The sequence below is a fragment of the Rhinatrema bivittatum genome, chromosome 2 (genome assembly GCF_901001135.1).
Source record: "Rhinatrema bivittatum chromosome 2, aRhiBiv1.1, whole genome shotgun sequence".
NCBI lineage: Eukaryota > Metazoa > Chordata > Amphibia > Gymnophiona > Rhinatrematidae > Rhinatrema > Rhinatrema bivittatum.
Window position 1 is genome coordinate 805,316,254 of NC_042616.1, and position 15,483 is coordinate 805,331,736.

Genomic DNA, 15,483 nt, shown 5'->3' on the forward strand with positions numbered 1-15,483 from the left:
ACACTATATTCATGCCTTGCGGTTGCCCGATCCGCACCATCCTGCTTGGGAGTTTTTATCAGATTTTCTGGATATGGCTGACCCCACGCGACATAGGCTCTCCTTTTGGTATCGCCTGCTAGAAGCCCATAGGGGCCCTTCTTTGTGGGACAGAGTGGTAGCTGGCTGGAACAGGGAATTGGGCACCTCTCTCGCTACACCTTATTATCGTCAGTGTTTCTCACGAGCTGTTTTTTTTTCTGTCCCCCTCCCTTTCCAGGAACTGCAGTTTAAGTTTTTACATAGATTTTATGTGGCCCCTGCGCAAGCATGTAGGATGGGGACGGGCAGCACAGGCTGTTGTTTAAAGTGTGGAGTTCCCCGAGGTACACTGGGTCACCTGTTTTGGGCCTGCCCTCAGATTGGTTCTTTTTGGCGGCAGGTGCATCTCTACCTCCAACAAACATGTGCCCTTCGCTTTGCGTTTCATTTTAATGTTTTTCTATGGGATGATAGTCGGGGCATAACTTTTATTAAGTCAAATACGAGGTGGTGGTTTCGACTGGTGATCTTGTTAGCAAAGAAATGTATCTTACAAAAATGGATAGTAGCTGATCCCCCAACTTTAACACAACTTCGTAATGCAATCCATCAGGCTTGTCTGTTGGATAAGTATATTGCCAAGGTAGAGTGGTTTCGACCCTGTGCCCATTTTGTGAATCGCTGGGAAACGTATCTAAACTTTGTCTCTCCTGCTGTGCGCAGTTCACTCCTTAATGATTTACCATTGGGGTAGACTGAGGGGGGACAACCTGCCTGCATCTCTCTTCTGGTTCCAGGCCTTACTTGTTAGATTTCTTTTTGTTTCTTCTGACCGATATCCCGAGGGGGGGGGGGGGGGGAGGAGCTGGGGACCTGTTTAACTGTATGTGGAGTTTTGGAGTTTTCCCCATCGCTGGTTTCTGGCCTAAAAGAGTGTGGCTGGACTTCAGCATTTGTTGAATCAGTTTTCTCTGTTTGAACTGTACATACACTTGTGGGTATAAGAAAATGTGACTGTTTGAGTTGTATGGTTGCACTTGTTTGTTGCTTTTGTCACTACAATAAAAATCAATATACAAAAAAAAAAAACATTCTCCTTAGAAAGTCCTCCACGAAGAATTCCCCAAAAATCCTAAAATCCGTTTATTTGAACCTCTGAGTTATTATAACAGTAGCAGTCTCTCTACTCTCTACCTCCCCATCATCCTCAACCTCTGGTACCCCCCCTCCCACCTGTTTACCCTCGTATTATTACCTTTCCCTTCTCCATTCATATTCCCACCGTCCACCCTTTTTCCTATTTTACCCTGTTTACTCCCCGGCCTCTAACGTTCCTCTCGTTGCACCCCTCGTTCCTCTGTTAAACCTCCTTGCTCAGAATTGTATTTTGCGATACTTTCATTGAGCTCACTCACGATCCTCCTCTTGATTCTTATTTAAACAATTTTTCAGCTCAGACGTTGTTCTTACCTCCTTGTAATTTATCTAATAGTGTCGCTCTGGAATGACCATGAACTGCTGTACATTTTGTATTATAGTTCACCTTATCTAGCATTCTAGTTCATTAGCTTTATATGTAACACATAGCTCCTCGAATTTAACATTTAGTTATTCTACTGTTCCTTGCCTCTTATAGTTGTTACTGTTCCATGTAAGGGCTCTGCCTATTTCTAAATGGCTCCGCCTAAATGTTCCTAGTTATATGTAAACCGATACGATGTGCAACGGATATCGGTATAGAAGAAACTCTAAATAAATAAATAAGTTTATGGTCTAAGTGGACACAAGAGCTACACATTCAGTTTTCCCTTCAATTTTTATTAATTGCTTTGGCTATATTAGCCAGATTACACAAAATAAGCAGATGCATGAAATGTAATATAAAATTTTATCTAGAGCTTACATATCACAGAGACAGGCATATCTAGCAGGTCGAACAGACTCTTATCTATGTTTGCAATGTAAAGCGGTCCCTAGCACACTAGCTCACTCCCTGTGGTCATGTGGTAATATCCAGTTATACTGGAAACAAATCTACCAGTCTGTTGAACAGGTTCTCTATAAAACTGCCTTTTGTTGTTCCGATTGTAATCTTCGGATCCATTGCACAGCACTACAGAATTTGTGGATCTCTTAAAGTCTTCCTAGTGGCCAAGACAACGATTATTCAACACTGAAGAGTAGAGCCAGAACTAGCTTTCGTGTTTTGGAGGAACGCGGTCTATATAATCCTGGAACTGATGGTTGGGAAGAGCATCATTTTATTTTATGTTACGTACACAGTATCCCTACTTTTAAGGTGACAGGTGTTTATCCATGATAGTGATAAATGGAATTCACTCTGAGGAACGAAAGGTGATAAATGGAGTGCCATAGGGATCTGTCCAACATCCAGTTGTGTTCAACATCTTTTTGAGTGATATTGTGGAGGGTTTGGAAGGAAAGGTTTTCCTTTTTTCAGATGACACTAAGATCTGGAACAGATCGGAGATGCTTGAGGGAATGATCTAAGAAAGCTTGAGGAGTGGGCGCAGGATTGGCAGTTAAGATTCATGAATAATGCATTTGAGGTGCAGAAATCTGAGGCAGCAGTAGTACCCAATGGAAGGTGAGAGGCTCATGTACACCGACCAGGAGACACACCTCCGGGTGATAGTGTCTTATCTCACAGTAACAAAATAGTGTGAGAAGATGGTGGCCAAAGTCAAAGAGATGCTAGGGACAGGTATAACCCGTAGAAAATAAAAGATAATTAAAATGCCTCTATAAAGGTCATTGGTGAGGCCTCACCTAGACTACCGTATTCAGTTCTGGAGGCTGTAATTCAGAAAAGAGAAGCAGTTTGGAAAAGATGTCAAGTTACTGTCTTTAAAGTACTCACAGGGCTCAGAGTGGCCCAAACTCCAGGGGTTGGGTGCTCAGACTTGGGAACTGCACTCAGATAGGCAGAGGCCCAGATCTGGAAACAAAGTTGGAAGTTGTAGATAACAAGAGCTGGAACAGAACAGGAACTCGTGGTTAAAATGAAACTGGATCAGAGCTGGAATAGGAGCTTTCAAGTCACAAGACTGGAACTGAGACCGGAAGCAAACCAGAGATGTGGGACTGGAACTTAGCATCAGCAAGCAGGTTGCAAGGATGGAACAAGGCCTGGAAGGCTACCAAAACTGTAGGCTCGGAACTGGAGTCAGAATGCAAGTAAGGTTGAAGCAGGAATTGGTAGGAAACTAGAAGTGGACTCCTGGAGCAGCAAAACTTGGCAATATTCTGCATTCAGGAGCTTGATAGCAAGTGGGCTGATTAGCCTCAGGGTTGCTGTGAAAGGTTCCTTGCTTCCCAGCAACGCCTTTTGACTGAACCCAAGCCAATCCTTGATGCTTAGAGGTGTCATCCTGGGGACTGTGCAAAGCATTCTTCTTCTCTGCTGCTTCCGCTGGCTTCAGGTTTCCAGCTGTTCTGAAGGACAGGACTCCCATCTTGAACTTCAGGGCTGACCCTGGCTGAAGCCCCCCCATCAAGGTCTTGCCCTGACGTTACACCCTTTCCAGGGGTGACAGGAATGCACAGTGACTGCTGGAAACTTCGTTAGTGATTGAAGATAAATGCAAGATAACTTGAATGAAGGGTTTCTCCCAGAAATCTGTTAAATTTTTTATGGGAAAGGTTCTCCTGAGTAAAAAGATAAGGAGTATAATAAGCAGGAAAGGAGTGTAGATCTAATAAAAATAAGAAGATAAGAAATTGCCATGCTGGATCCATCAAGCCCAGCATCCTGTTTCCAACAGAGGCCAAACCAGGCCACGAGAATATCAGAGCAGAATCACAGGAAGCACATTAGATCTGTTTTGGTCAGGTTTAAAAGAGAGATGCTCTGAAGAAAAAAAAAAAAATCCCTGGAAATTTCTGTGCATTCCTGCCTTGCGGATGAAATATGCTTTGGTTTTTTCCACAAAACTGAGTTTAGAACTTGTACGGTGTCTATAAGAATCCCAAGTGGCTCGCTGTGAGGGCAGGCTGATCACTGAGCACCGTCTCACTGCCAGCACTGCTTGGTGAGGCCGAAGGAGATCGCAGGGTTTTCAGGAGTGAGGTTTTAAACACTCTATGAAGGAAACAATTATTTTACTTCTGAAACTTGTAATAAGAAGATGCTAAAAAATTTAAAAAAATAGATCAAGCTGAAATAATAAAATGCTGCCAACCTAAATTTGGTAACCTGCACAGCCCTGGTATAAAAATTATTCTGAAATAATAGACAAGGAGATGCATTTTTTGTTTATTCTTTATTTTTACACTAGTTAGCATAACTGTAGTGCTAAGGTATCCCATGGAAATGAGGGTACATACTGTTATTTAGGGTGCAAAGCAAGGGGGGATGAGAGAAAGTAGACAGCCTTTGCTGTTTGATTTATTCAAGGTAAGAGTAGTAGGTTCTCACCACCGATCAGCTGCCCTGCAGGTTTGCAAAGGAACCAAAGACCCAACAGAGAAGATTTGAACAAAGTGCACCAAACAATTCTCCACTGCAAAACCGTGAGCTACGTACGCACAACATTTACACACAATTCTGGCCAAAATCATTTTCACATTTTGGGCAGTATCAATTAATTAAGTCATACCACACACAAAACTTATACAGTAGCACATACTCTAATGAAATAAAGATAAATACTTATCTGAAAAGAGAACTTTCTGAAAAACAATACAGAGAAAAATCTAAAAAAGGTCTGAGCTCTTCGTTTAGAAAGTGAGGTGTTTACTTTTTGTTTTCTAAAAAACAAAAAACAAAAAAAACCCCCCAAAAACCAAGGAGAGGATTAGAAACAGAAAAAGGGGCACTCTCAGGGAATACATCTTCTCCCCCGTCACACACACAAAAGCCACTTTTCTCACTCCTCAGTCACCTCCCTCTTTCTTCCTGCCCCTTCCCCCTGGCTCCCAGCCTCTCCTCTCCCTTCAGCCTCCCTCCACCACCTCTCTTTCCCATCAGCTTGCTCTTTTTTTTCCCATTCCTCCCGCCCCCATCTCCTGCTCTCCCAGGCACCATCGCCTCCTTCTTACAAAACATGAGGCAGCAGCGGTGGTCCTGAAGGGGAGGCAATCCAGCTACTCCAGCGGCGGCAGCAGCAGCTCCGAAGGCAGGTCTGTGGGCACTGGCAGCGGTGGCGAAATAATCCTCGCGGTGGTGGGAAGATCAGACAGGACCACAGCGGCAAGGCAGGGCCAGCTCGAGCAGCGGTGGCAATGTAAGCAGGTTCCACAGAGGCTGGGAAGGCAGGGCGGTGGTAGAGGTCCTGACAGTTGTAGCAGCCTCGAAAATGGGCCTGTAACTTTAATCCTGCTCATGGCGGAAGTTACAGTATTCCTTGGTGTTTCTGAAGGAGATTTGGGCCTGCTAAACGCCTAGGCATGCCTGTTTGATATTAATGACTGTATACCTACGGAACTTTTTAGCCAATGGCTAACTCTCTTGGTCTTAAAATATATTCTATATGCAGGTAATGTTCCTCCACTATCTCACATTTTGAGCCACAGTCAAACAGAAAGATTAAATAAGAAAGCCTGGGAACTACTTTGTATCAAAATCAAATCATGAGAGATTGCACTTTTATCATATAGCCCTTTATTATGGTAACCTGATTTTTGAAGCAGGACTGAAGAGTGCTGTTTTCTAGAGATGGAAAGAATGAGTTGAGTCTGATATCATTTTTTTTTTTTTAAGATAATCATAATGTAATTAGTACCTTTCAGGATTTCAAAAACATATCTTGTTAAATAAATTTTTTTATTTTATTTTTTTTTTACTTATCTTCAAGTGAGACACAACCTTGAAAACCCCTTAGAGATAAAGCATTTCTAAATGTAGAAGCAATAGAAGACTTTTTTTTTTTTTTTTTTTTATAGTTCATTAGAAAAGGATTGTGGTTCTTTGTCGTAAACAGCAATGCACAAGTCACCAGAAAATGATTCCACTTCTTTAATAATGGCATCATTGAATCAAGAGACAGACCTAGATTTAGGGTGACAAGATAGTTTCGGTCATCTTAAAGAAATAAGACAGAACATCCTATTATTGGAAACACAATGCAAGTTTCTAGGACATGCATGCATACCTCAAATTGGGTTTATAAAGCAAAACATATACGCAGATAGACAGATGCATCAAAATATGTTTCCACTGTTTTTGGACAACCCCCAAGGTAGAAAAATTAAAATCAAAATTGTGTGGCAACTGTCCCTCCCACACTTCTTAACCCCACTTTTCCAAATTAGATGCCCATCTGGCCTCCAACCTTACCCTTTCTAGTCCACTCCCCCTGCCATAACCAACAACCCTGCCGTCTGGTGCAGGCCAGGGTGCCTCCTAGGTTCTGGGTCATGCACAGTCAGGGAAAAAACCCCAAAACAGTATTTTCCTGCCTGGAAAATACCATGGGATTTACTAAACTTTGATACTGAATACTGTAGTTTCCCTCTGGGGAAAATACCGTGGCTTAGTAAAGGACACCCCCCCCCCCCACCCACCCCCAAAGTGTCATGAAAAATGGAATATAAAATTAAATAGTATTATTGTTCGTGCTAACTCCCAAGGTTAAGAGGCGGCTTTCCCAAATCAACCTGACAAATAATAGTTTATGGAATTTTCCTCCACAAACATCCAGCTATGCTAGATGCCTTGACTATATCCTCTGTCAACAAAAGTCTACAGCTTGATTGCACATTTAGTGGGAAAATACTCTCCGATTTGTTTTAAATCCGCTTCGTTGCATGTAGAGTTCCCTAGTCTTAGAACAGTTTGAAAAGGTAAATGGTAAATAACCATTCCCCCTATTTATTTACCCATTCCACTTCACTCACGATTTTATAAACGTCTATCGTATCTCCTTCTCTGTCACTTTCTCCAAGCTAAGGAACCCTAACCTGTATAACGTCTCTTCGTAAAGGAACCGTTCCATCCCTTTTATCAGTTTTTCCCTCCTTTCTGTACGTTTTCTACTTCCACCGTTTTTGAAATGGGGCAACCACAATTGCACAGAGTAGTCAAAGTGCAGTCACATTATGGATTGATACAGAGGGTTTATGTATTCTTCCTTTTATTCTCAGAGGCATTCCTATCATTCTGTCTTTTTGACCATCACTGCACATGAGTGAGGATTTCAATGTATTGTCCACAGTGACTCCAAGATCCTTTTCCTGAGTGATGGCTCCTAACATGGAACCCAGCATTATGGGTAACTGTAGTTTGGATTTATTCCCTATGTGCATCACGTTGCACTTCTCCACATCAAATTTCATCTGCCCACTCTCCCACGGTCCTTCTGCAGCTCCTCACAGTCTGCTCACGTTTTATCTTTGAACAGTTTTGTATCAAATACAAATTTGGTCACCTCACTCCTTGCTCCCTTTTCCAGATCATTTATGAATGTGTTAAAACAGCGCCGGTCCCAGCCCAGATGCTCGAGGCACTCCACTATTTACATTCCTCCACTGGGAAAACTGAACATTTAGACCTACTCTCCGTTTCCTGTCTTTTAACCAATCACCAAGCCGCAATAGGACATCACCTCCTACCCCATGACTTTTTCAGTTCCTGAGGAATTATGTAGTAATTTCTCAAATGTTCCTTGAAAAATTCAGATACACTATGGCAGCCACATGGGCAGTTCCATTAGGAGAGGTGATTGGCTTAAGCAACAAACATTAGGGGCAGTGACTGACATGCCAGCAGAAAGCAGACCCCCCCCCAAGTGCCATGTTGAACGACATGCTAGTGGGATTTTTACCCGAAGACCTGTGAGGCAACAGCATGCTGAATGATGTGCTGGTGGAGTTGCCAGTTGTCCCAGCAGGAAGGACTGCACATGGCAGTGAGGTGACAAATGGCAGCTGGGCTCCCACCCACCACCAGCAGCAGGAAGAGCACCTGTACTAGTGAGAGGGGAGGGAGGGAGGGGAACCGAGGGCAGGAAAGGGGACTAGGGGTGGGAGTGTAAGGGAAGTGGAAAGAAAAGGGTGCAAATGAGGGGAGGGAAGGAAAGGTGAAGGGCAGGGGGTGTGAGACATGACAGAAGGAAAAAAGGTTTAGGGGTGAGAGAGAGAAAGAGGGGATGGGGGAACCAGAAGGGAGCAAGACTGTATGGAGGTGGTGGAGAAGGGAGAAGGAAGGGAAATTGGGAGAAGTTGGGCAAAGGTGGGAGGGTTGCCAGCTTCCTGGAATTACTACTGACGCTAGCTGCCACACCTCTGGAAAGCTTGACCCCTGGTATATCTTCCTTCCTCGGTATTTCAAATAAGTAAAACTCCAAGAGGATTTTGGTGGGATGGGAGGGGAGCACCATCTCAGCTCTCACCTCAAGCAGCAGATTGCCTTGAGCTACTCCTGATCACCTGGCTAACCACCTAGCTACATTTATTAACACCTTCAATTAAATTCAGTAGCGTGGAAGGCAAATCCATGTTGGCTCCTCCCCAATAGGTCATTGTCGATCCAGATTGCCAATAATTTTATTTTCAAGAATGGCTTCTAGCATTTTGCCTGGAAATAGTTTTTGGCGTATTTTATATTTATTACCATTTTTTGCACACTTTTTTAAACTACTGGGCAATTTGCATATCATTAGCTTACTACATGGGTAGCAAAGCAAAGTTTTAGCATGGTAGTAAAGAAAGTATGCTAGATTTTAATGTACTTTTATTTATTTTTTTTTGCTACTATTTATTTTTGGATAAGTTCAACTATAAACAAATATTTTTTTTCTGGCTTTTAAATGCTGTGACTATTTAAAAATATTTTACATTGCTTTATTTATTTATTTTTATTTATTTAACAACTTTTAATATACCGACGTTCGTGAGGCACATCACGCCGGTTTACAAGTAACTCAGTTAAAGGAGGAAATTACAATGAACAGGGGGCCGGGGGGATGGGAGCAGGCCAGAAAAAGGGGGGGGGGGGGTAAGGGAGACAGGAAGGAGAGAGGGAAAGATAGGTAGCATGAGTGAGAGTAAAAAAAACAACCGTTAACATAAGAAATAAAAGGAACTTATTTACAGAAAAAGGAATATTTACATTAGTGACAATTAGCATAGGATTGATTATATCGGACTAGAATGAACAATTTTGTAAAATTGTAGGAAGATAAAGGGGGAAGGGCGGGCAAGGAGAGGCGAAAGGGAAAGCCTTGGGAGGGGGGGAAAAGCCTAAGGAGGGGGGAGAAAAAGGCCTAAGGAGGGGGAAGAAAGGGAAAAAAAGGGAACGCCTTAGGAGGGGGGGGGGGGGGAAAAGGCGGGTGGGGGGGGGGGGGATGGGGGCTGGGATGGGGGGGATGGGCGGGTGGGGGTGGGGGGGATGGAGGCTTTTCAGATTCCTGGATAATTAGTGCTTATTTTATAGAGAGGAATTTTAGGTGGGAAAGGGGTGTGTTGTTGTGAGAGATTATTTTTTCTATCTTTGACCTTCCCACTCACCATAACACAGGGCTTCCCAAACCTGGCCTCTGATTTTCAGGATATTCACAATGAATATGCATGAGATAAATCTGCACCTGAATCTCTATGGTTTGCAAATGTATCTCATGCATGTTCATCGTGGATATCCTAAAAACCCGACTGGCTGAAGGGTCTCCAGGACAGGTTTGAGAAGCCCTGCCCTAACTCATTCCATGCTTACTACATAAAATAATTTACTAATTAGGTGGTAAGATTGCACTTGAGATTGGTTAGCAGAGAACATAAGGAAGCAATTAAGATCAATTGTTAATCATTTGAGAAAATTAATTAGTAATATCACATTTGATCCTCCAGGTAATTAATTTTAGTTGGTCAGATCTATTTTGTACACAAGGCAACAGAATTCTTAAAAACATAAGAATTGTCATACTGGAGTTGACAGAGGGTCCATCAAGTCCAGTATCCTGTTTCCAACAGTGGCTAATCTAGGTGACAAGTATCTGGTAGGATCACAAACTGTAGATAATTCCATGCTGCTAACATGCAGGAATAAGGAGTGGCTTTCCTCAAGTCTCTCTGGATAATTTATAGACTTCTCCTCCAGGAACTTGGCCATGCCATTTTTAAAACCAGCTATGCTGCTTTTACCAAATCCTCCAGCAAGGAATTCCACAGCTTAATTGTGCATTGAGCAAAAAAAAATTCTCCATATTTGTTTTAAATGTGTCATTTAGAAACTTCATGGAGTGTCCCCTAGGCTTTGAATTATTTGAAAGAGTAAATAACCAATTCACATTTACCCATTTTGCTCCACTCATGATTTTTATGGACCTCAGTCATCTCTTCTCCAAACTGAACAGCCTTTCTTCATAGGAGAGCCGTTCCATCCCCTTTATCATTTTTGTCACTCTTCCCTGTACCTTTTACAGTTTAACTAATCTTTTTTGAGATGCGGTGACCAGAGTTGCACACAATACTCTAGGTGCAGTCTCACTATGGAGGGATACAGAAGCATTAAGACAGTCTCCATTTTATTCTCCATTCCTTTCCTAATAATTCCTAACATTCTGTTTGGCACATTTTATTTGGAGCCCTTTTTAAAGATCAGTGTTACATTAGTCACCTTCCAATCTTCGGGTACAATAAGACTATTATAATAATAGAGCTGCAATTTCATTTTTAAGTTCTTTCAGAACTCTGGAATGTAAACTATCTGGGCCAAGTGATTTGCTACTCTTTAGATCACAATACATTTTATCATCTAAAAGAAAAGATGCATTACTCCATAGCTCACAATTACATGTAAGCAAGCAAAGAGGGCTACGCAAAGGGAATCAGAGTGTGTAGGTGCTAGATTTCACAGAAAGGAAGTCAGCTGATTACACCTGCAAGTCAGCTGAGAAAAAGGAAGGAACTTTGCTCAGCCTCTTCTCATTTCTTTTAATAGGTAACAAAGATCCTAAAAGGAGCATAAGGATGACTGGAAAACATGACAACAAAGCTGCAGCCAAAGTTATTACTTCTGTTTTTGTCCATACAGATATTCTGATCCATAGTGAGAAACCGGCAATGTGAAAGATGCCTGCAGATCAACCATGTAATAAACAAGTGACAGGCTTAGAAGCTCTAAAAGGACTACATTGATGAAATGTTTACTGAGCATCTATAATGGAAAATTCCAGTGGAGAAGGAGAAACTGGACTGTAATATGAAAGCTGGACCTAGATTAACCAGATAGGGTGAATCAACCTGATGAGAGAGTGATGCTTTTTTAGTGTATTAGCGGTAAAGGACAGTTTTGCAGAAGTCAATTCAATGTATCATGGGAAGGGTTAATTTAGCTCCTTATGAGAAAGTTATTTTAATTCATAGTTATAAGATGCAGCTTTGTGCTTGCTTGAATTCACTGTAAAACTGTGTTGCAGCCCTCCCTACACAGCCAACACTTCTCTCTTCTCCTCTTTTGATAGAAGTAGCCTGGAAATTTCAAGGTCACACACAGAGATATAAAATACAAGATGGAGACAAGATCTAATTAAAGAATAGAATACCACTTAGAGCCAGCTGGTAGTTAGTGTTAAATCTTGTCCTTGGTGTTCTGTGAAAAGTATAACCAAGTAGCTCCTACCAGTGTTGAGAGCTGAAAATACCTAGCATCTGCCCAGGTTTAATTTATAATTAAAAAAATAAATAAATAAACTGCACATAGTATTTACAGACCCTTTTTATAATGGTTTTACAGTACTATTTCTATCTGAATTATTAAGAACATAAGAAGTTGCCATACTTGGGTCAGACCAAGGATCCGTCAAGCCCAGCATCCTGTTTCCATCCGTGGCCAAACCAGGTCACAAGTACCTGGGGCAAGTTCCCAAACATTAAATAGATCCCATGCTACTAATGCCAGTAATAGCAGTGGATATTCCCTAATTCAACTTGATTAATAGCAGTTAATGGACTTTTCCTCCAAAAACTTATCCAAACTTTTTTTTTAAATCCAGCTACATTAACTGCACTAACCACATTCTCTGGCAACAAATTCTAGAGCATAATTGCGTGTTGAGTGAAAAAGAATTTTCACCAATTAGTTTTAAATGTGCTACTTGCTAACTTCATGGACTGCTCCCTAGTCCTTCTATTATCCGAAAGAATAAATAACAGATTCATATTTACCCTTTCTAGACCTCTCATGATTTTATAGACCTCAGCCATCCTTCTCCAAGCTGAACAGCCCTAACCTCTATAGCCTTTCCTCATACGGGAACGATTCCATCCCCTTTATCGTTTTGGTTGCCCTTCTCTGTACCTTCTCCAGTGCAACTATACCTTGAGATGTGGTGACAAGAACTGTACACAGTACTCAAGGTACAGACTCATCATGGAGCAATACATAAGCATAATACATTTCTGTTTTATTCGTCATTCCCTTCCTAATTCCAACATTGTTTGCTTTTTCGAATGCTGCAGCACACTGGGCTGATTATTTCAATGTATTATCCATGATGATACCAAGATCTTTTTCCTAGGTTGTGGCTCCTAATATGGAACCTAACATTGTGTAGCTACAGCAAGGGTTATTTTTCCCTATATGCAACACTTAGCATTTGTCCACATTAAATTTCATCTGCCATTTGGATGCCCAATCTTCCAGTCTCGCAAAGTCCTCCTACAATTTATCACAATCCGCTTGTGATTTAGCTACTGTGAATAATTTTATATCATCTGCAAATTTGATTACCTCACTTGTATTCCTTTTCAGATCATTTATAATTATATTGAAAAGCACCGGTCCAAGTACAGATCCCTGTGGCACTCCACTGTTTACCCTTATCCAGTGAGAAAATTGACCATTTAATCCTAATCACTGTTTCGTCTTTTAATCAGTTTGTAATACATGAAAGGACTTCACCGCCTATCCCATTACTTTTTAGTTTTCTTAGAAGCCTCCCATGAGGTATTTGTCAAATGCCTTCTAAAAATCCAAATATATTACATCTACCTGTTCACCTTTATCCACATATTTATTAACCTCTTCAAAAAAATGAAGATTTGAGGCAAGATTTCCCTTGTGTAAATCCATGCTGTGTTCCATTTATTTATTTGCTTTACAGCCCAACTGAAGATCCTCATTTGGTCATAAAAAAACAAACAAAACGGCTTCCTTGGGGGAATGGAAAGTTAAGCGCAGGCTGAGGATAAACAAAGCACATATATATGTTTTAATCTATCATTGAAAAGTCCAATATTTTTTAAAAAGAATTAGGCCTCCGAGTAAGGTTACCTCATCTCTGCTCTCCCACGTCCAAAAATATGGGCCTTTCAGGGATGGATTGAAACATATACGTGCTTCATTTCTCAAGAGCCAGCGCTTAACTAGTGCTTAGGGGTTTAAAGAATTTTATTTAGGTTTTTTCCCTTCTGCCGTTAGCTCCTGACCCCAACCTTCCATTCTAGCTATACAGAGTAACCCATTAATTTATTTTAAATTTATATTCCCTTGGTGCTACCTTTTTTCATTTTTTTTTCTTTTCAACTTCTGTGTTTCTTCCACTTTTGTTTATATCTTTCTCTTTCTTCATAGTTGTTATCCCTTGTTAACAATTTTCATTGTTATTAATGTTAAATTTATTTGACAAAGGTAACTTTTTTTTCCTGCATCTCCTGTTTTAATGTAAACCGGTATGATTTGTATATTATACAAGAATGTCGGTATATAAAAATTAAAAATAAATAAATAAATATTCCGCTTTCTGCACTTTTTTCAGCACTTCAAAGTGGATCACATTCAGGTACTGTAAGGTATTTAGGAAGTTGGACTACACAGAATAACTTGAGTTGGTTGGCACAGAAACACAAGGAAATAGTTTAGATAAACTTAGTCATTTGTTCAAACAGAACACTGCTGGGTCAGACCAAGGGTCCATCGAGCCCAGCATCCTGTCCCCCAACAGTGGCCGATCCAGGTTACAGGTAATTGGCAGATCCCATAGAGCAGATCTATTTCCTGGTCACTTCTCCCAGAATAGCTTTCCTTAAGTCTATCTGGCTACTAAAATGCTATCGACTTTTCCACCTCTCCAAACCCCCCTTTGCTGGTTGCTTTGACCAAGTCCACTGGCGACAGATTCTGCAGCTTGAGATTGTGCGTGGAATGCAAAGATACTTTCTATTTGTTTTAAATCTGCTGGCTGATAGTTGCATAGAGTGTCCCCCCTCTTTTAGTAAACAGACCTTTACTCACCCAATGCCATCCCACTCATGATTTTATAAACTTATATAATGCCCTCTCTCAGCTTTTCAAGCTGAAAAGCCCGAACCTGCATAACCTCTCATCACAGGAGAGCCGATCCGTCCCCTTTATCATTTCTGTTGCCCTCCTCTGGTTCCACGTCTTTTAAGTAAAGTTCAAGGGAAGATAAATTTAGTAATATCCTGGTAAACCCTTCAGATAATTACTTCTAGTTGTTTCTGATCGGTTAGGTTCTATCAACTATGGTAGAGGGTCACTGTCAATACCGATAAAACACGGGTTGGGAAGTGGTGGTGGGAAGTTATGAAAATGAAAGTTTATGGATGCAAAAGCAGTATCATCTTTTTAAAAATTGAGATCTAGTGTGTTTGGGTTTTTTTTTTCCGGTGCAGAGCAGCTTTACTTCATGGAAAAAGTTGAATCACCATATCCCGAACACAGCAGCAGCTCAGTACTTTAAATCAGACTTTACTGCCACAGAAATGCAAGACCTTGCTGCTCCACTTCAGTGCAACCTCCAGGGCTGTGGCCCAAGCTCCAGCTGGGGCAGTCGCTCCCCCTCACATAGGAGGGAGGAGGAAAAAGGAAAGTGGCAGTAAACCTATGTAAAACCACAGGGGTCCAGTAAGAGCAGAGAGTAACTCAGCTAGTGGAGTAGTTTCAATACTGTTGGGTCTCAACCTGGTCCTGGAGGGACACCTAGAGTCTGTTTTCTGGACAGCAAAAATGAATATGCATGAGATATATTTGCATACATCAGAGAACCAATGCAAATCTATTCTGGACACCACACCGGTTAAGTGTACCTTCAGGAAAAGGTTGAGAAAAACAAAAAAGCTGTTTACTTGTAATAGATCTTCTCCATGTCATTCAATGGAGCTTGCGATGACTCTTTCAAAGCTCCTAGCAGCTTTGGTATCTTTTACCAAGCATACGTGTGCCGTCCCACATTGCAAACGTCACGTAGGGCCACTTCGACGTCTTAATATAGCTAGAAACAGTAACAGTACTGACGGCAGAAAGAGACCGAATGATCCATCCAGTCTGTCCAGCAGGTTTAACGGTAGCGACTACTGCAAACTGAGAGCCCCAGGAGAGGGGATATTCTGTCAGGAACAGTGGGATTCAAACCCATGGCCCTGGGTATTCAGGACCAAGGGGCTTAGTGTCAGAGCCACAGGGACCTTACTTAAGCACAGTGGCAGGCACCAATCTGTAGACCACCAATGCTAACATCTTTTAGGTTTCTATCATTCTACCTA